We start from the raw sequence: 21,515 nt of genomic DNA on the forward strand, positions 1-21,515 counted from the left end.
TGGCAAGTTCACTTACCCTATTGCAAAAATCTCTCTCTCAAAAAAAAAAAAAAAAAAAAAGAATCAGAGACAAACAACAGGAGAATGCCTTAAGGAGGTATGGCACATCCATCGCCATTAAAGAGAATGTGGAGGAAGGAGGTCTATGGTATACTGTCGAATAAGAGAAATAAAGGTGTGGTCCTATTTTTCAAATATGGTGTGGTCTTATGTTTCATGTAGAAATGTGGTCCTATTTTTCAAAAACTACTTTTGAAGATTAAAGTGAAACCACTATTTGTTTTCCCTCCATACTCAGTACTTCAATACATAAAGCATGCCTCTCTATCAGCAATCACAAAAACTCTGCTGTTTGAACTACTTTGAACTTTCTGAAACGTATTTCACATTCAGCTTAACCTTAATCTCTTCAATCAGGCCTTCTTGCCAAAACCACTTCTGGTGGCCAGCTTAACATGTTTGGACTCCTACAAAGATCATCAGGTCAGATGAAAAGAAGAGAAGGGTTCTCTCAGTAGGAATCTGCCTAGTTAATATCTCTTGAGTGCATATAGATAGTCGTTACTATCTTGGCATTGAATCACTTGCCATAAATGTGGGACAAACTCTTGGGCTTCCCCACACCAATGGGCATATTCTGGCTGGATAGGCAGAAATCCTGAAAATGATAGGCCTGGTATTTCTTGCTCTTTAAGGGTAAACCTCCCTCAGCCTCACCTTCAAAGCTCCCAGGAATCTGATGACATATTAGTCAAGATAGAGTAAGATTTGCTACAGTAACATATAAACTCTAAAATTTCAGTGGCTAACATGAAAAGGATATATTTGTCCCTCATAAAAATTCTGGTGTTGATTAAGTAGCCCCCTTCCATGCAATGACTCAGAGAGCCAAGCTGTTACCATCCTGTAGCTCTGTCATGTTAGCACATGACCTCCAAGGTTGCTGCAATAGAAGGGGAGAATTGGAGGAGGCATATGTGTTATTAACTGTCCAAGCATAGATGTCACCCCCACTCAGTCCATTGGTCATAATTGTTACTAGGCCTCAACCTAACCACAAGGGAAGCTGGGAGATAGGGTGTTCTTATGGCCTCAGGAAACAGAAACTGTAGTATATGGTCTCTATTCTAGGTATCAACGTCCTTTTCCACAAACTACCTCACTCAGTCTCCCCCACTTGATTTCCCCACCAAGAATAAGAGATAAGACTCTTCCCCCGACAGTTGAAATTTTAAACACATCTAGTTTCCTGACTCCTTGCTTTTGCTAGTGCTATTCATTCATTCATTCAACAAATATTTATTGCACATTGATGATATCCAAGAACCATGCTAAGTCCTGAGGAAGCAGTAGAGAGCATGACATATACAGTCTCCATTTCCCTGCCCCAAGAGGATGCATGTGCTTATCCGAGAGACAGAGCAAGACCGTGCGAGAGAGAAGGCATCCCCTAATGGGATGTGGTTGTGCTGAATCCTTTTTCCTCTATTTCTCCATCAGGATTTAGGACATGCATGCCACCAGAACCAGGATTTGACCTGTAGTCAGCCATGTGGGATCCTGTTCCCTATGCACCGGGTTTCATGGCTACAGGACCAGCCCTACAGGCTCTATCTACAGTCCATCTCCACTGTCTCTGTCTTTTAAAATCTACTGGGCTCTGCTCTCTCGGCATCTCGAGAGTTGGGAAAATTCACTGAGCTAATGTATGAAAGGGTCACAACCCAGTGGCAGGCACAAGGCAAATACTCAACAAATATGAGCTGGCAGTTAAAGAAGTCACCTTATTTCAGTGAGACCATCAGGAGGTTGCCCTCTTTCAGGGAGGGTCTCTTTCTACCATTCCTCTGTATCCCATCTCTTGGTTGAATCTTCAACTACTCTTCCTCACTTATTTGTGGGAAAGGACCTGTAAATTTAGCCCAAGGCAACCAACAGATTTAATAGGAACTGCAGCTTCTCCTACAGTTCTTGATTTCTTTTCTTTTTTTTCTTCCTTGGGCTTTGAGAGAAAAGTTGTCTCTCTTAATATTGGGAGATCTGAGGCTCCTTGAGGAATTTCAGAGACATTATACCAAGTACATTTACACAACTAATCAAGAGTGAGGGCCAGCTGGTTGCACGGTGGTTAAGGCAGCTGGCATCCACATGAGCAACTGCAAGGTTTCTATCCTGGACCTGGCAACTTGAAAAACATAGCCATTCTCCCTAAAGGAGATGGGGGAGAAGGGATTGCAGTATGGCCATCCCCTCTGGAGTTAGGGAGTGATTCCTAACTTTCCCTCTCTGTTTGTCTGTCAAGCGCACATGCCCTATAGCAAAATTTTAAAAATAAAAAGAAGAATTAAAAGTATTGAAAGACCTTATGAACTCACTTTCTACGGGTTTTTGCTCAGATGTCACCTCTCTAGAGAGGCCCTCCCAGACTGTTCTGAACAAAGATATCGTCTCCATCATTCTCTATTCCTTTACTCTGTTGTAATTCTTCTCAAGCTGTTTTCACAATAAAGAGTAAACCTGATCCAAGATTTTGGAACCCCTCCCTCAGCCTGGTAAGCAGGCCATTGTCATATCACCAATGGCACTGACTGGCTCCAACTCCCCATACCAGGTTCCTGGAAGACAGAGAACAGGTGACATCATCCTCTGCACCCTCCCAGCACCAGAATCGGAAGTGCAAGTGCTCCCTAAACATGCTTCTTGACTGAATGGATTTCAAAAAACAGGATGGCAGGGAGATCATTAAGAAGTATGCACCTCAACTTTTTAAATTATGTTAAACTACAGAATTTCTGTAGGCGCCTATTTATAAATAAGATTAGAGTCATCCAAAATTGAGTTATCCTTCAAGGTTGGTTAGTTATTACTGGGAATTTAAAAGCACTTAATTGGATAATATCCAGGTCATTTGGAGTCGGCATCCTCTAAAAGTTGGACCCATTACAGATAAACACCCATGCTGGTTTTAGGCACAGAAAGTAGCAAAATGGTTCATTTCCTAGAATATCCGATGAAAGGACAACTCCACCCCTATCCCTAAATATATCCTTTCTCTAAACAAAATATTCAACACATAGCATGAGACTGCATTTGTGTCCCAACATGGGTTTCTGTTAACATACCTCATGCTGCTTTTAAAAATCAGATAGATTGGTTAAATCCTTTTAAGAAAATTAGGCAAGCAAAGATGCCATTAGTTCTAGAAGCCCATCACATACATAATAGAAACAGAGTAATTATTTTTAAGGTCATTTTTTTACAATGCTTGTCATTTCTGGATATTAATTCAAACAGCCAGAACTTAGAACCTCTTTAGGGGATGCCCTTACTAACTAAGATAATATAATTTGTCACAAAATTTGCTGGTGGGGTTTGATCTTCTTTGCTATTCATTTGTCAGGTATATACAGGATGGCACTATAACCTACTTCCCAGAGACACTTAGGAGAGTGGAAAGGGTCTATTAATATGAGTGATGCTGCCAGGACAACAAACCAGGCATGCAGTCACCCTTTTTTCTTCGAAGAGCTTGTATAAGCAAAGTACTAGCCAGGTTCTGTAGAGTAAATGCGCTAAAATCCTGGAAACTAGTCCTGGAAAGAAATGTTGGCACTAGATTGGGGATCAGTAAACTTTTTTCTTAAAGGTCCAGATAGTAAATATGTATGCTTTCCAGGCCTAGCGTCCAAGTTGAGGATTGTGTATAAATATGTATATAACCATTTAAAATATAACTACTTAAGGCCAATAGGTGGTGTGGTGGTTAAGGCTCTGGACTCCCACATGGCCAACTGAGCTGTTTGAGTCCCAGACCCAGCAGCTTGAAAATCATACCAGGTATGTGTGCATGCATGCCCAAAATCCCAAGAGGAGAATGACAGAGAGGAGACTGCAACATGGCCATCTCCCCTGGGGGGATGTCTCACTTTCCCTCTCATTGTCTCTCACTCTCTCTCTGTCTCTCTCCAATGAGTGCACATGCCCTATGGTAAAAATCTTTAAAAAAAATTTTTTTTAAAAGTAACCATTTAAAAATGTGAAAACTTGGGCCAGGTGGAATGATGGTGCCAGACCTCACATCCCCAACCACTTAAGGCCAACAGTTGGTGCGGTGGTTCAGATCCTAGATCCAGTAACTTAAAAAACACACTAGGCACATGTACCCTAGATCCAGGAAAAAGAATGAAGAAGGGATTGTGGAGTGGCCATCCCCCATGGAGGAAGAAGATGCTTTCTCATTTTTCCCTCTTTCTTTCTCTGTCTCTGTCTCTCTCCAGCAAGCTCACACACCCTCTAGCAAATTAAAAAAAAAAAAAAAAAAAGAGTAAAAGCTATTTTAGCCAAGGGCTGGGTGAGGTCCATGGGCTAAAGTTGGTCAACCTCTGCATTAGAGCACTGAAGACATTAAATGTTAAACTAAGAAGTTAGGGTTTTATTCTGCAGCCAGTCATTTCCTTAAGTATTTTTATTTTAGGAGTAGAAACTTGTCCTCAAATGAAATCTTATGTGGAAGCACAATTTATATGCAAAACAGATAAAAATGGGTCTGCTGTGTTTGAAATGGGAATGAGAGAAGCAGCAGCAAACAGGGCCTCTCTCACCCAGAGCTGCAGGCCCAGAGCCCCCCAGGGGTACTGCCCATCACAATTTAAAAACCATAGCTACAGTCAGCGGGGGCATTATTAAAGACTCCTGAGGAGAGGCGTAAAGTGATCACAGCTGTGTTTTGCAACAATCACTCAGGGCTCAGCGTGAAGGATGCATGGAAGGCAGAATGCCCCTAGGGTGGAGAGGCCAGCAGGAGGGTCCAGCCTGGGAGAGCAGGGATTAAACCAGTGCTTCTGAAGCAGATATCAGGGAGATTAAAACAGACTGAGCTGGCTTTCTGGGTTTGCAACCTGGCAGTCTCATAGGGCTCTTTGCACAGAAGGAACACACACTTGCTTAAATGCTCCACTGTCACCATCTTGAAATCCATAATTTAACCAGGGCCTTGCATTTTTATTTTGCACTGGGCCCCAATAATTATGTAGTTGGCCTGCATTTAGGGGTAACCCACACCCCTGTGGCCAAGGCAACTCTGCATAATCCCCAGTGTGAAAGGCTCTTTGTAAAAAGCCCAGACCTCTTTCTCTGAGCTCCATGGCTGCCCTGCCTACTCACAAGCACTCAGAATGCCCACCAGTCCTCTCTCTGGCTTCCTCGTCCTGGAAACACTACTTCCAGGGACCAGCAGTTAGTATAATGGCTATGTCGCTGAACTCCCATATAACCGACCACAGTTCAAGTCCTGGACCCGGTGACTTAAAACTCATGCCGGGCACGTGTGCATGTGTGCCCAAGATCCCGAGAGAATGGAGGAGAAGGGATTGCAGCATGGTCATCCCTCCTGCAGGGTGATATCTCACTTTCTGTCTCTCTGTCTCTCCAGCAAGCGCATAGGCCCTGTAGCAAAAACCTCTCCCCCCCAAAAAAATACCACTTCCAGCTGATTAACCCTAACTTCAGATCTCCGAGGTGCTAATTCAGATCAAATCCTTACTCATGTCCAGGTATCAGGCAGGACTGCCATTAGTCATTAACTGCCCCCTTCTGACTGCTGGGTAGTACAAATCCTGAGGGTCACTTTGGATTGGGCTCTACCAGGGATGAACGCTGAGGTAAGGAGTACAGGTGCCAGTGGTTTATTTACGATGTGATCCCAGGAAACCCCAAGAGGGAGTAGGGGAATGAGGAGAGAGAGGAAAGAAACTAATGAGCGGGGCAGATTACAAGTGTGGGCAGCTAGGCTCCAGTGACAAAAGGGACCTTCTCTGAGACTGTGACTTGAGACTCACCCTCCCCCATAGGCTGGTAACCAAGCCAACACCCATCTCTCATGGACTGAGTTGATCCTGGGTTCTCCAGAAATTCTGGCTGCCCCAAATGTAGTTCAAACACTCTTTTATGATCAGAGAATGCCCTTAGGCAGAGAAAGACACAAAGCTGCCACCACATACCTACAAGAACCATCTGCAGGTGACCTCTGCAGCAGGCTAGGGTGGGCATTGTAGGGTCAGTGTTTGCCTCACCCTCAGAGCTGCTCTAAGGTAAAAGAAAGATTTCGGGCATCCTTAAGTCTAAGAATACCTGCCACAATTGCTTTATCCTATCAAGAAATGCTGAGTACCTGCTATGTGCCAAAGTTCTATTTTCACATAGAGCACACGTTGTATAGAAAGACCATCGACTTAGAATTTAAACCAGGGGTGCTGGCAGGTGGTAGGGTGGTTAGAGGTGCTAGACTCTCACTAGTTGACCACGGTTTGAGTCCCAGACCTAGAGATTTGCTTGCTCGCTCGCTCTCTCGCTCTCTCTCTCCCTCTCTCCCTCCCTCCCTCCCTCTCTCCCTCCCTCCCTCTCTGGTTAAATTTAAAAATAAGGTTAAATAAAAATTATTTAAAAAAAAGAATATACAACCAGGACTTGTTATTTATAAGGACCACATTGCAGGAAGGAAGCACAGAACTGCTTATCTACCAGGAGCTGGGACTACCTAATCCTAGTTTAATACATCAGACTCACAGACTTCCTAGTCTACCTGAGAATTCCCAAGATTCCTTTCAAGACTTATCTAGGGCCAGCAGGGAATGGAGGTCTGAAAAAGAAAAAGAGCAAGAAGCTAGGTCAAAAAGACTTTCTAAAAGAGACTTGGCAACATTTGTTTGACATCAGAATGTTTATCCAGCAAAGGTTTAATATCTCTTTGTTGAGATGTTTAACTTTCAAGACACCTATCATGACCCCATACACTGCTGGTAGAATTATAAAATGGTGCAGTTGTTTTGGAAAACAGTTTGGCAATTCCTCAAAAGATAAAGTTACCATATTACCTGGTAACTACATTCCTAGATATATAACCAAGAAAAGAAAACTTGTCCTCAAATGAACATCCCCCCACCCCCGTCGGGCGGGGGGCGATGGCCATGCCTCAAATCCCTTCTACTCCATTCTCCTCTTAGGACCTTGGACACACACGCATCGGGCATGAGTTTTAAGCTACAGGGTTTGGGACTCAAACTGTGGTTGACTACATGGAGTCCAATGATATAATCATTACACCATCTACTGGTCCCCAGCAACCTTATTTTTAATATCCTGAAAGTGGAAGCAACCCAAATGTCTATGAAGTCATGATAATAATAATAATAAACATAATAATAAACATGGTTTAGCCATACAATGAAGTATTATTCTGCCATAAAACAGAAATAGAGTACTGATATATAACACAACATGGATGACCACTAAAAATATTAATATATTGCATGAGGGCCAGCAGGTGGCATAGTGGTTAAGGTGTTGGACTTCTACATAGCTGACCACAGTTCCAGTTCAGGCCCTGACAGCGAGAAAATCATGTCCGGTGTGCATATATTCATGTCCAAAATTCCAGGAGGAGAATGGAGAAGTGACTATGGCATGGCCATCCCCCCAGGGGATGATTTCTCACTTCACTGTCTCTCTCCATCTCTCTAGCAAGCACACACACCCTATGGCAAAAAACTTTAAAAAAAGTGTGAAAAAGTGTGTGTGTGTGTGTGTGTGTGTGTGTGTGCATGTGCTGGGTCATATATACCACAACATGGAAAAGTCATGACACATTTTTGCATAGAAAAGAATACATCATGATTTTTCTAATATGTGTGTGTGTGTGTGTGTGTGTGTGTGTGTATGTTTATATATTGCATGATTCCTTTTATAAGAAATATTTAAAGAGGCAAATCTACAGAGATTGTAAACTGGTGCTTGCTTAGAACTGGGGAGGTGATAAGAGAAAAACAGAAGTGACTGCAGGGGTCTAGGACTTCTTTTGAGGGTGGTGAAATGTCTTAAAATTGACTTGTGGTGATGATTGTACAACTTTGTGAACATACTAGAAAACATTGAACTATATGCATTAAATAGGTAAATTTGGTGGCACATAAAATATTCTTGGCAATCAATCTGAACAGACAGTTCTCCAAAGAAGACAAATAACCAAAAAATACATGGAAAGAAAGGTTCAACATCCGTAATCCTCAGAGAACTGCAAATCAAAACCACAATGAGATATCATCACCTCACTCCCTTTAGAAAGACTATTATAAAAAAAAAAAAGTGCTAGTGAATAACAAGTGCTGATGGAGAAAGGGGAACTCTTGTGCACTGTTGATAGTCACTGTGGAAATAAAATAAATGTAAATGATGTAAACTGATATAGCAATTGTGGAAAATAGTACAGAGTTCCTCAAAAAACTAAAAATAGAGCTTCATTATGATCTAGTAATCCCACTGCAGGTAAGTATCCAAAAGATAAAAGAAGTTGATATATCAAAGAGACATCTTCACTCTTGTGTTAGTTCCAGCACTATTCACAATAGCAAAGATACAGAATCAGATTAAGTGTCCATTATCTGATGAATGGATAAAATGTCATGTCCATAAGCACACACACGCATATACATACACAATGGGATACCATTCAGCCATTAAAAAGAATGAAATTCCGTCATTTGTGGTAACATAGCTGAGAAGAAATTATGCTAAGTGAAATAAGTCAGTTGCTGAAAGATAAATACCACATGTTCTCACTCATTAGTGGAAACATGGAATATTTTATCTCATAGAGTTGTAGAGTGAAAGGCTAGATACCAGAAGCTGAAGGGGAGGAAAGAGGGAAGGTTAGAACGAATTTGGTTAACAGGTACAAAACTGCAAGTAAATAAGTGGAATGCATTCTAGAACAGCAGTTCCCAACCTTCTTGGCACCAGGGACCAATTTCACAGAAGACAGTTTTCCATGGACTGGAGTGGGGTGGGAAATAGTTTATGAGATCATGCAACCTAGATCCCTCACATGTGAAGTTCACAATAGGTTTCATGCTCCTATGAGAATCTAATACCACCACTGATCTGACAAGGAGGAACTTGTGTGGTAATACAAGCAATAAAGAGTGGCTATAAATATAGATGAAGCTTCACTTGCTCACCCACCACTCACCTGCGGTGCAGCCCAGTTTCTAACAGGCCACAGACCAGTTCCAGCCCAAGGCCCAGAAGTTGGGGACCCCTGTTCCAGAGAACTACACCACAGTTGAACAACAGTGATGGAGGACAATCCCATGCATACTTCAAAATAACAAGAGAGCATTTCAAATGTTCACAACCTAAAGTAATAATTGTTTGAGATGGTGGATATGTTTATTGTCCTGATTTGATTTTCATACATTGTATTCATGTATTGAAAAATCACACTGTATCCATCAATATGTACAACTATGATATATCAATCAAAAATTATAGGGGCCAGCAAATGGCATAATAGCTATGTTATTGGACTCCCATATGGTCAACTGCAGTTCGAGTCTCAGAACTGGCAGCTTAAAAGCTCATACCAGGCACATGTGAGTAAGTGCCCAAAATCCCAAGAGGAAATTGGAAGAGAAGGGATTATGGCATGCCATCCCCCCAGAGGGTGATTTCTTGCTTTCTGTCTCTCTGGTGAGCACATGTGCCCTATAGCAAAAATCTCTCTCAAAAAGAAAAAAATTATCATAATAGGAGCTAGCAAGTGGCATGGTAATTAAGGCTGGACTCTAACATAGCCAACTTTGGTTTGAGTCCCAGACCAGGCAGCTTGCTTTCTCACTTTCATTTTTTCTTTCTCTCTGGTGAGCACACATGCCCTATAGCAAATTTTAAAATAGTGATAATAAAATTAAATAATTATTTTTAATTATCATAATAGAACAGATAATATGAATCTTTTTGAGGACTGATTTGCACTCTTCCTGGGTACCTTAGGAACAGCAGAGAATAAATAGATAATATCACTGCCCTCTGGAACTTACATCCCTATGAGAAGAGAGGGCAACGAATCTTAAATGTGACAAATAAATTACACAGATTGTTGTTGTAAAAGATCATCAGCAACATGGGGGAAAAAGATAAGGCAGAGTAAGAAGAGAAGGAACTTGGGGTGGCTGATAGGACCAGTTTTAAACATAGTGGTCAGGGCAGACATCACTGAAAAGGTTAGTCATAGGCTTGCAAGAATTGGCCACAAGGATGTCTGGGTAGAGGGCACAGCCTGTGCAAAGGCCCAGAGCCAGGAATGTCCTGACTGTTGGAGGAATAGCTAGTATATCAGTTAGTTGAGTAGCATGAGCAAGGAGAGATCAAGGTCAAGGAAGGTGATGGAGTCACCAGGGACCTTATAGGTCCCCATAAGGCTGAGTGGGAAGCCCAAGTGAGGACTCAGACCACACACATAACTTCAAAGGGAAGCAATGTAATCTGATTGGGCACATGGGGGCTTGTCTCTCCTCCCCTCAGTGGCTTGCCCAGCTGGGGACCAGAGCTATTGCCACTTTTCCCTGGGCAGAGGAAAGTAGCTCAAGCCCACCCAGGCAAAGGAGGGGAGGTATATTGTGGGGATTTGCTGAGCTCCAGTCCCATAAAGCAAAAGAGAAGCTGGGAAGCAGCAGGCTGACTGGAAACTGCAATTTCACCATCTAATAACCCAGCATGTTTGTGATTTTCAGGTTCCAATTTTTGTATCGTCATGGTCAATTACAGGTCACAAATGATTTCCAAAGTAGGCTGCCCAGCAAGGCAGTTGTGCAAATCCATTTTCCACAGTCATACCACTCCTAGGTTGCTCAGCCCCCAAAACGTGCTTTGGAGCAAATAGTGTCAGAACACTGTGAGGCAGAGTGAGGGGAGGGGACCCCTGGGCTGGAGGGAGAGAGATGGAACCAGGCTGGGGCCCAAGATGGCACTTTCGCACAGGCTCTGACACATACCTCTGTGTGTCTTCAACCTAGTCACCTCACCTCTCTGACTTTTCCTTTATAGAGCTTACCAGACCTGACTTACCCTATAAGGGATGGTGGGAAACACCATATACCAAACCCCAACCCACATGTCTAGTGGTCCCGAGCAAGCACCTTCATTTCTTTTGACAGCTTTACTGAAATTTAATTTACATACCATAACATACATTCATCTAAGTATACAAGTTAATGATTTTTTTTTTTTTTTGAGAGATTTTCACTGTAGGGTGTGTGCGCTTGCCAGACAGACAGAGAGAGACATAGACAGAAAAAGAGAAATCACCCCCCAGCGGGGATGGTCACGCCGCAATCCCTTCTCCTCCATTCTCCTCTCGGGATCTTGGGCACGCACGCACACGTGCCCGGCGTGAGTTTTAAGCCACCGGGTCCGGGACACGAACCGCGGTTGACTATGTGGGAGTCCAGCGACATAGCCATTACGCTAACTGCTGGTTCCCAAGTTAATGATTTTTCAGTGAATATACAGAAGCCACATAACCATGAACCCAGTCTAATTTTAGAATATTTCTATGTGTGTGTGTGTGTGTGTGTATAAATAACACAATGCTATTATAATATCTGTTAAGTAATGTATAAAAGCAAAAGAGGACCAGCCCATGGCTTGATGGTTAATAGAACTGGACCCCACATCACCAACTGCAATTCAAATCCTGGCCTCAGTCCTGAAAACTACCCCAGCCACATGGGTGTGCATACCCAAAATCCCAACAGGATGGAGAACTGGGAGAGAAAGGATTGCAGTGTGACCATGACCATGGGAGGGGGGCTTTCTCCCTCTCCCTCTCTTTCTGTCTCTCTATCTTTCTCAGGTGAGGTCATGTACAACCTTAAAAAAGTACAACCTTAAGTACAACCTTTAAGTACAACCTTAAAAAAAAAAAGAGCAAAAGCAAAAAACAGTAATTAGATTAGAGAACATGAAATTTTCATTTTTGAGGTTAAAATATAAATATTTCAGTCTAGCCATTTAACAAAAAGAATATTTATAAATATAGTATATAATTATAGTTTAAATATTAACTCATATACCATGTACATAAGAGAACACTTCAAAAAGTCTGTAGAAAAATGGCATTAAAGTACAAGTTTATTTTGGTACAAAAACTTTTGAAATCCATGCTGTTTTGTTTTTTTTTTTATAATGTGCATTTCTATGAACTTTTTGAAGATCCATTATATGGTTGCCTATGAATTGCCCATGTTAGAATTTATACCTTATATTTTTATATAGAAATTTATATGTTTGAACTTTTTGAGTGATTGAGGGATTTGAGATTTTTCAAGGGGAAATCTTGACTATGTTCAGTTTTCACCTTAGGCTCTATCTTTAGAAACCAACTTCCACAGGGACTGCCCACTTCTGAACCAGGTTCAAATTCAGATCTCTACTTTGCAGTTAAGAAAAACGAAGCTTGGAAAGGGTAGGTAACTGAGCCTACCTGTGTGTTAGTTAAAGCAGCTGGATTTCACATGGCTGACCATGCAGGTTGAGTCCCAGACCCAGTGGCTTGAGAAACACACTGGGCACATACATGTGTATGCATGTGCAAAATCCCCAAAGGAGGAAAAAATGGAGAAGAGATTGTAGCATGACCATGCCCCCATAGAGGATGATTTCTCACTGTCTCTTTCTCCGTCTCTCTCTGGTAAGCACATGCAGCCTCTGGCAAAATAAAAAACATAATAAGATAAACTTTGAAAGCACAGATAACCTATTCATGCACTACCAAGTACACCACAGTCTCAAAAAATGTGAATAAAATATTTAAGAGGAAATACCTTGTATATACAGTATAAAAGGATCACCATTTCTTTTTCTTTTTCACTTTTATTTTGCTATAGAGTACGGGTGTTCCTTGGAGACAGATGGAGATGGGGGAAGGTAAGGACAAAGCCATCTCACCCCTCAAGTGAGATGGCTATGCTGCGATCCCATCTCCTCCATTATCCTCTTGGGACTTTGGGCGCACACACACACACACACACACACACACGTGCTAGTGTGGTTTGCAAGCCATCTGGTCTGGAGACTCAAACTGTGTGGTTGGCCACATGGGATCCTGCAGCCTCAACCTCCATGCCACCTGTTGACCCTGTGTTTTATTTTTTATTATTTGTGCACACTTATTTTTCTTTCTTTCTTTTTTTCCTTTGGTCTCTATTGTCTACTAGCTTTTTTTTGAGAGGTTTTTGCTATAGGGCGCGTGCGCTCACCAGACAGACAGAGAGAGACATAGAGACAGAAAGCGAGAAATCACCCCCCAGAGGGGATGGTCACGCCACAATCCCTTCTCCTCCATTCTCCTCTCGGGATCTTGGGCACGCACGCACACGCGCCCGGCATGAGTTTTAAGCCACCGGGTCTGGGATGCAAACCGCGGTCGACTACGTGGGAGTCCAGCGACATAGCCATTACACTAACTGCTGGTTCCCTCTACTAGCTTCTAAGATCCATGAGGAAAGATGCCAGGTCTTTGTACCTCTATATCCCTAGCACCTAGGTGAACAGTACTTAGTGTATGTAAATGCTCAATAAATAAACAAAATTTGATGGGGAAGAAAACCTGATTTATATTTATAAGTAACCCCCCCTACCCTTGGACACACACACACACACACACACACACACACACAGCCTGGCATCACTGCAGACACTAAAGGCTAGTTGGTGGGGAATGACTACATGAAAGGTCCAGAGGCTTTTATGTCAACGTATGGCAGATCCAGTTTAAGCCAGCTCAAGCTTGGCAGAGACACGTCTGACTTGAGGAGAGCACAAAACATCCTGCCTTTCAGCATCCCAGTCAGGAGTTTTCAATCCCAAACCTGAGGTTGGGAGGATGAAGACAGAGAGGAGGCACTGCAAAAAGCACCACACCACCTGGGAACCTGGGGTCTTTAAAGGTCCAGAGGCCAGACCTCAGGCCAGGGAAGGATATAGAGGGAAACTGCTCAGAGAAGGAGATAAGATAAGATGCTGGAGTTGTTGCAAATGCTCCTGGGAAAGTGTCAGTACATATAGGCAAGTGAAGTTTAGGGATGTGGAGTGGGGACTTGGGGTGCAGGAGTGAGAAAACCATTAATGCTCAAGGTCCAGGCTGGATTACACAATTCCATAGGGAAAAGATGCTATAAGCAGTAAACACACACACACACACACATACACACACACACACACACACACACACACACACACACACCAGTGCTTTCCTAGCTCCCCCAAAAGGAAGAGGTATCTCCATTCTATTGAGCATGGGTGTTAACTGGCAGGATTGTGCACTGAGATGTGGATGGGTTAGAGCTCTTGGCTTCCTGCTTCCACACTGGGGGCGGGGTGGGGTGGTAGGGCAGACCAGATTTCTGCCCTGGGAGGTATTAGTCACTGTGTCTGCTCCTAATAAAGGAGTTTTGTATATCCCATTGGGTGTTTGCTTCTAGCACATTAACTCCTCAGGAAGCCCATCAGACAGGGAAAGGCAATTGGCATTTCTAAGTTGATCATACTATTAAATGTGTTCCAAATCCTGGCAGAATCTCTAGCCTGCCTGAGGTGTGTAACTATTTGTTCCCAATAAGATGCAAAGAAACTCAGAAATCACTTTTGATATCTAGAAAAAGGTCTGAAATGATATACACTAAATGGTGAATAGCAATCACCTCTGGAGGGTAGGATGCAAGAGAGGAATAGTGAAGGGGCTGTCACGTTTTCACATTTCAAGTATACTTTGGTATCATTCCATTTTTTTACAATAAGCATATAATTCTTCGTAATTTAAAAATAATAATTAACAAAGAAATGCCATATCATAATATAAACCCAAATTTAAGAGTCTGTATATCCTAAATAATTGTATAATTATATAAATTGCATATGTGTCCCCCTATTTGAGAGAACAGAAACATTCTTAAATACTGCTGCTAATTCAGATTCATTGGCAATTAACCTCTCAAATCCTCCATTTTCTCATCTGCAAAATGGACATTCTAATGCCTACTTCACAGATTAGTGACAAAACATAACAAAGTGTTCCTAAGACATGAATTACTATGAAGTATGAACTCACAGGAAACTTCCTGGCATTCTCCAGGATATTGAGCTTGTTTTTCAAAAACAATATGGCTGCTAGCAAGAGATATTTGTTGAAAAATGAAGAGCTCCCATGGCTTTCTAACAATGATAGTTGAGGATACCTATGTCACATTAAGGTCAGCGTCATTTACACAGGCACAGTTCTACACTGCAATGTCCTTAGAGAAAGCACTCAGTACACATTGTGGAATAAGTGCTTGTTATGTAGGCAGCCCATCTAAAGAGATAACGTTATCACTTATTTTCACTGATGGGAAAACGGAGCCTCCAAGAGAAAGTGGAAGACAACTTTGCTGATGTGAAAGTCCTTTGCAACCAAACTCTGCCCTATTTCTACAGATTAAAAGAGAAGGGAGGGTATGAGATTTATTGGGGCTTTGCTGAAAGTAGGGAGGAAGAGGATACAGAGAAGAAGGAAGGAAGAACGTACAAGCAGCCAAGTGACAGATTCCTGTGTGAATTAAGTTGCAGGAGGAAAAAGCCTTTTGGGTGAATGAATGTGTGTGCTGCCTTTTGTCAAGAAATGAACATGATGTGCCTTTTTGTTTCTTTACTTGACATGGCAACCAGAAAGCTTGGAATCAGATTTATGGCTTGGACAACAATCAACTCCAGAGTCTAGAAGCACCTAGTCCTTCTTCCCTTCCCAGAGAAACTCTTCTGCTTTCAGTTTCCCTCTGCCCCAGTAATCCTCACCCTAAACCTGAAACAGGATGAAAGAATTTTGGAATACATGTTGTATTAATTGGCCTGTTCTTTGCTTCCTTATATTTCACTAGCCCTACACTGATCATGGGAGTAATATCACCCGTAATTAGGCATCATAAGGGCAATGATTTCATTAAGGCTCCTTTAATGGATTCGGACATGTGCGAGGCAGGGTGTTATACAACACAGTCAAACACTTTATCACCTTGTGATAATTGGAGTTGCTGAATTACAGTAACAGAGCAACTGAAGGTAATTTCCTATTTGGCCAAAGTCATCTGACCTCCTCCAGGCCTTCAATTATCATATTTCTTCTTGGAATCAGGTCTCTCTTCTACTCAGAAGCTGCTGCAAGCTCCAAGCTATTACGGCAGATTCTAAGCTTGCACAGGAGCCGTGAAGTTCTAATTTTCTCATTACACAACCTCATCTGTCAGCTATTTACTAGCAAGCCAGCCCTGTTCTTTAGTTCAGGTGATAAATAGGCATGAACAGCTTAGCGAGCAGAGAGGCAAATAAACATTTGAAAATGATCAGGCCCCAAGAATCTTCTATCAGACAGTGTTATGGGTCAGAGAAAACTGGAGCAAAGCACGGAACGAGACACAGAGAAGAGGCGACACCCAGCTTGCCCTCTTTCACTTAGAATTGCAATGACAGCAATAGGCAATTTCTCCTGCTACATGGAGAGTCTCACATGGTTCTTTGGACAGTGTTGTCAAACTTAGCAAAGTTGATTGCATAACAAGAGCTACTACTTACTGCACATCTGATAGGTGTGCTACTGTATATGAAAATGGTAATATATGCATGTTAACCCCCTCTGAAATCAGAACCGTTCAAACTGTGCACATTGATCATTCATTTATTCTCATTAAATGTGATTATAAATGTTATAAGCACTATGTAAGTGTTAGGCACCAGCTTCTGTTCACACAAGTGAATGGTTCAATGAGTACCTCGATCCAAATACCATGAGAAACAGCAGAAGAAAACAGAATCACCACCCTCAAGTTGCTGATAGTCTAGTAGGGCATAGATACTGTATAAATCAGCGTAAAAATAGTGACATTATTGCCATCGCGATTGATGTAATGAAATAGATGCCATAAGAAGATAGAACAGAGAACCTCGCTTAGTTGGTGTAAAGAAATTAGCAAAGAAATTGTCTTTAGGTTAAAACTCTGAAGTTAACCACATGAAGAGGTAGGAGGAAGAATATTTCAGAAACAGGAAACAGCATAGATGGAGGTGCTTACATAAGAAGGAGCTTGAGATAATAAACAAGGAAAGGGATGGTTTGTCTAGACTTTAGTGAGCAATGATGATTGAAGGATGAATGCAATATACATGGTAAGAGGGGGAATTTTGCTTTCTGAGCAATGGGGAGCCATAGAAGGGCTGACAATCGGTTATTCAGGGATTGGCTCTGAATGACAAGTCATCATGATTTGCATGACTTCCAAAGGCATTGAACAAGTCAATAGCCAATACATCTACAGATGTTTACTTAGAAATATGAAAATTAACTATGCATAATAAATCTCTCACTTCTTCCTGGATTATCAAAAAGAACAGTTTAGCCAGAGCATAGTTTCATCAGAGAATTAGAAAAAGATAAAGTTGGAAGGCTTTCAATTTCAAATGCTAAAACAAGGAATGTAAATATTTTTGTTTTTAGAAGGGGAAAGGAAGAGGACAGAGAAACTAACCTTGTAAATTGTTATCTGTAGGCATTGTGCTGGATATTTTATATGTAAATTTTCTCATTTGATAATCAAAACTCTCAGAAATTAATTTTTTTAGACTTTTTTTTTTTTTGGCCATAGAGCCTGTGCATATGCCAGAGAGAGACAGAGAGGGGAAGTAAGAAACCACATCTCTCTTAAGAGGAAAATAGCCATGCCACAACCCCCTCTCCTCCATCCTCCTCCAGGGATTTTGGGCACACATACATACCTGCCCAGCATGATTTTCAAGATGCCTGGTCCAGGACTTGAACCATGGTCAACCAGTGGGAGTCCAGCAAGGAATGTAAATATTTTTGTTTTTAGAAGGGGAAAGGAAGAGGACAGAGAAACTAACCTTGTAAATTGTTATCTGTAGGCATTGTGCTGGATATTTTATATGTAAATTTTCTCATTTGATAATCAAAACTCTCAGAAATTAATTTTTTTAGACTTTTTTTTTTTTTGGCCATAGAGCCTGTGCATATGCCAGAGAGAGACAGAGAGGGGAAGTAAGAAACCACATCTCTCTTAAGAGGAAAATAGCCATGCCACAACCCCCTCTCCTCCATCCTCCTCCAGGGATTTTGGGCACACATACATACCTGCCCAGCATGATTTTCAAGATGCCTGGTCCAGGACTTGAACCATGGTCAACCAGTGGGAGTCCAGCACTTTAACCACCATGCCACCTACTGGCCCAGCTCAGAAATTAATTTAACTTGAGCATATCTGAATGTTCACCCTCACATCATCAAATTTCTGAGTTAGGAATGCTAAGGCTTAAACATATTTAAAATACTGGTGAGCCTTAAGATACTGATCATCGCTCCCCAGTCTAACCTTTGTTTAAGACATTTTGGGCCCTGTCAACATCTTTGCTTCCACCTGGAGATCCCAAGCCACATACTTCTATAGCCACAACTGATCACCTCTAAGCCCATGGCCCATAAGGTCTGACTAGAAGATAGTAGGAGTTTGGAGTGAAAGCCAGAGCCACACAGGTCAAGCCGAAGTTGCAGGGAGCAGAGGACTGCTGAGCAATAGAAACCTCATCTGCAGAGACACAGGCAGAGAGAACATGGGAAACAGAGAGACACAGAGATGAAAGGCAGCTCAACCCCAGAGACAAAGGCCACATACTTGGGTTTCCTTGTGTGAAATCTTTGACCTGTGTTCAGTTATCTATTACTCTGTAAGAAATCATCCCAGACTGGGCAACCTGAAAAACCAATAATCAGTTATTCTCAACTCCCACATTTCTGAAATTATCTGGCTTTGAAATCTCTCATGTGGCTGCAGTCAGACCATGACTGGAGCTGGAATCAATGAATGTTTGGCCTAAATTGCATCTTGGGCGTCTGGACTAGAAGACTTACACAGGTGGGACTGGGACATGTTAGGCTCCCCAGCATCTTTCTCTGTCTCTGTGTGATCTTTCCTCCATTGTGGCTTTGAAAGCCTGGAAGTTTTCCAGACTTAACATTCCAAAGACATCTGTTTACAGGAGAATTCACCTGTTATGACCTAATCTGGCTAGTCATGAAGCATTACTTCCACTGCACTCTACTGTTTAACTTCAGGTTGTAAAGGCCAGCCAGTAGTTAAGAGGCAAATCGGACTCCATCCCTTGATGGGAGAAATATCAAATAATTTGTAGACATGTTTTTGAACCTCTACAACCTGTCCCTATTTTTTTTTAAATTTTTTAATGCCTGTGTACATTCCTTTGAATTAATATATCTATACCTCTTTACTAATAAAGATGGATTTATGTCCTTATAACCAAAAAGTGTCCTGACTGAAACACAAGATACAGTCAGCTTTCTTGAGCCAGAACCCAGACCTGTCTGACTGCAAAAGCCCATGTTTTTCCTTCTGAACACTGTGGTTATGAACCATCATGGGGTGCCATAGGGGATGCAATCATCAGCTGGACAAACCACTGGAGTTCTAGGATGGACTGCCCAACAGTCTCACCCAGAAGTGGCAGCTAACATTGTATGAGTGGGTGAGCTCTCTGAAGGGCAATGTCTGGGAAGCAAAGAGCACAAAGAGAAGGCCAGAACCAGGAAGAACACTTCCATGGAAGCTGCAAATAGTTTGAATATGTCCCTTACAAAGCACATGCTGAAAACAATCCCTAGTACAACATATTGGGAGGTAGGGCCCAATGGGACATGTTCAGGTCACGAGGGCTCCACCCTCATAAACAGATCAATGTCATTATCACAGGAGTGGGTTGCTTATAAAAGGACAGATCTGTCCCCCTCTTGCTCTCTCTCTGGCCCTCTCTTGCCTTTCCACCTTTCCCCATAGGATGATACAGCAAGAAGTTCCTCGTCAGATGCTGACTCTTTGATCTCAGATTTGCCAGACTCAAGAACTGTAAGAAATAAATCTCTGTTCTTTATAAAGTACCCAGCCTCAGGCCTTCTGTTATAGCAGTACAAAACAAAGACAGAAGGAAAACTTGTCATCATAAGGCACAGTGGTGACCAGTTCGAGAGTTGGGAACCACAGAAACCAAAGAGGAGAGATCTTCCAGAACAAGGGGGTGGCCCCTGCTGTGGAAACTTGCTTCAGTAATCAGAATGCTTGTGGGCAGGTGATAGAAATCTCAACTCAACCTAGCATGGAGGGGAAGAAACGAAAGAAACAATCTAGAGAGAAGGATCCTAAGGCAACCCATAGATGCAAAGGAGAATTTTAAGAGGACCAACAACTTAGGAGACCTTGAAGCCTAGAGTTCAGTTCATTTTCTTCCTCTCCTCTTGCTCTCTCTCACCTCACTCTCTCACTTCTATTACAACAGGCTCTCTTATGAAGCAGAGAATGGTCACCAGGAGTCACAGATTGTCCTTCTAGCTCCATGAAACAAAGACAAGCATGACCTCCCTGCTAGCCTAAATCAGAAAAATGCCATGGGTCTCTGATAACTCCAACTGTGGTCATTTCCTCTATGAAGTCATTGTAGCAGTGTAGGGATGGGATACTGTGATTGATCATCACAGGTAAGGGGCAGAATCTGTTATAAGAAGGAATGAACAGGGGAGGCACATTGGAAAAGGCAATGACAATTACCATGGAAGTGATACTTGGCAGGCGCTAAGAGCTTTCCATGTCAGGGAGTTAGACACAATAGCTGCCTCCCTTTCCCCTTATTTTCCACTATAGCCAAATGGCCACCCATGTCCAATGCCTCCACTTCCACTCCCTAGTAGGAGCGAATACCTCAGAATACAAATCTTCCACCTCCTTCAGACTAGCCTGACCACTTAGTCTCTGATGTGAATTTTCAGTCATGCATATACTTTCCACCAGCCTTGGAATCCCATCTCATAGGATCATGAGTCTATGAGCCACTGATAGGATCATAAGTCTATGAGCCACTGAGACCCCCTAAATCTTTCTTTTTGTTTCCTGTCCTATGCCCCAGATTCAGCTCAAAAATTTTAAAACTTGCTTATGCTTCAGGCTTTACATATATCCCCATTTTTATCATCTGCCTGTTTCTGACCATATGTCCTATACACGCTCATACTCAGGTCTGCTCTCCAAATTAAAGCTCAGATCTGCCTTGATCACCAGTGTTGAGGCTTCTCCCACTGCCTGACTCTTGGCTGCTTTTCACCCTGGACCATCTCCTCACCGTGTCTGAGCCCAGCATGCTGATGTCCTCAGGTAGAGTCAGCTATGGAAGTTAGCCAGGAAGAGACAAGAGCTCTCCAGGTAGAGGGTATCTCAAGCATAAAAATATAACACCCTGACACCCCACCTATCTTTCTCATCCCCAGGATCCTCTCAAAATGACCAATAAAGTACGTCAGAGGAAAAAGCTTCCACAGGGAAAGACACTAGAAAGTTTTCTATTTGAGACCAACTCCTCACTTCTTTCAGGTCTTAGCTTATCTTCCCAATGGACCAGTGACTCTAACCTGACCACCTGTGAAAATGAGCACCAACACTACCTCCCCTCACTGCCATTCCTGAAGCCCCCTTTACCCCGTTCTATGTTTACGTAACCTTCTAAAATACTATCTAATGTATGACATATTATATCTGTTATTATTTATTGTCTCCTTCCTCTCCTGACTCTTGCTAGAATTTGAC

General features: G+C 42.3%; 1 long non-coding RNA gene across 1 annotated transcript in view; it reads right to left on the reverse strand.

Moving 5' to 3' along the window:
• Window positions 1-18,862, reverse strand: part of LOC102500677 (uncharacterized) — a 114,502-nt gene extending 95,640 nt beyond the window's left edge. Inside the window, exon 1 of the long non-coding RNA XR_001370326.1 lies at window positions 18,782-18,862. This is a non-coding gene — a long non-coding RNA (uncharacterized LOC102500677). The remainder of the gene's footprint in view (window positions 1-18,781) is intronic.
• Window positions 18,863-21,515: the final 2,653 nt, after the last annotated feature.

The sequence above is a fragment of the Tupaia chinensis genome, unplaced genomic scaffold, assembly GCF_000334495.1.
Source record: "Tupaia chinensis unplaced genomic scaffold, TupChi_1.0 Scaffold000216_1, whole genome shotgun sequence".
NCBI classification, from domain to species: Eukaryota; Metazoa; Chordata; class Mammalia; order Scandentia; family Tupaiidae; genus Tupaia; species Tupaia belangeri.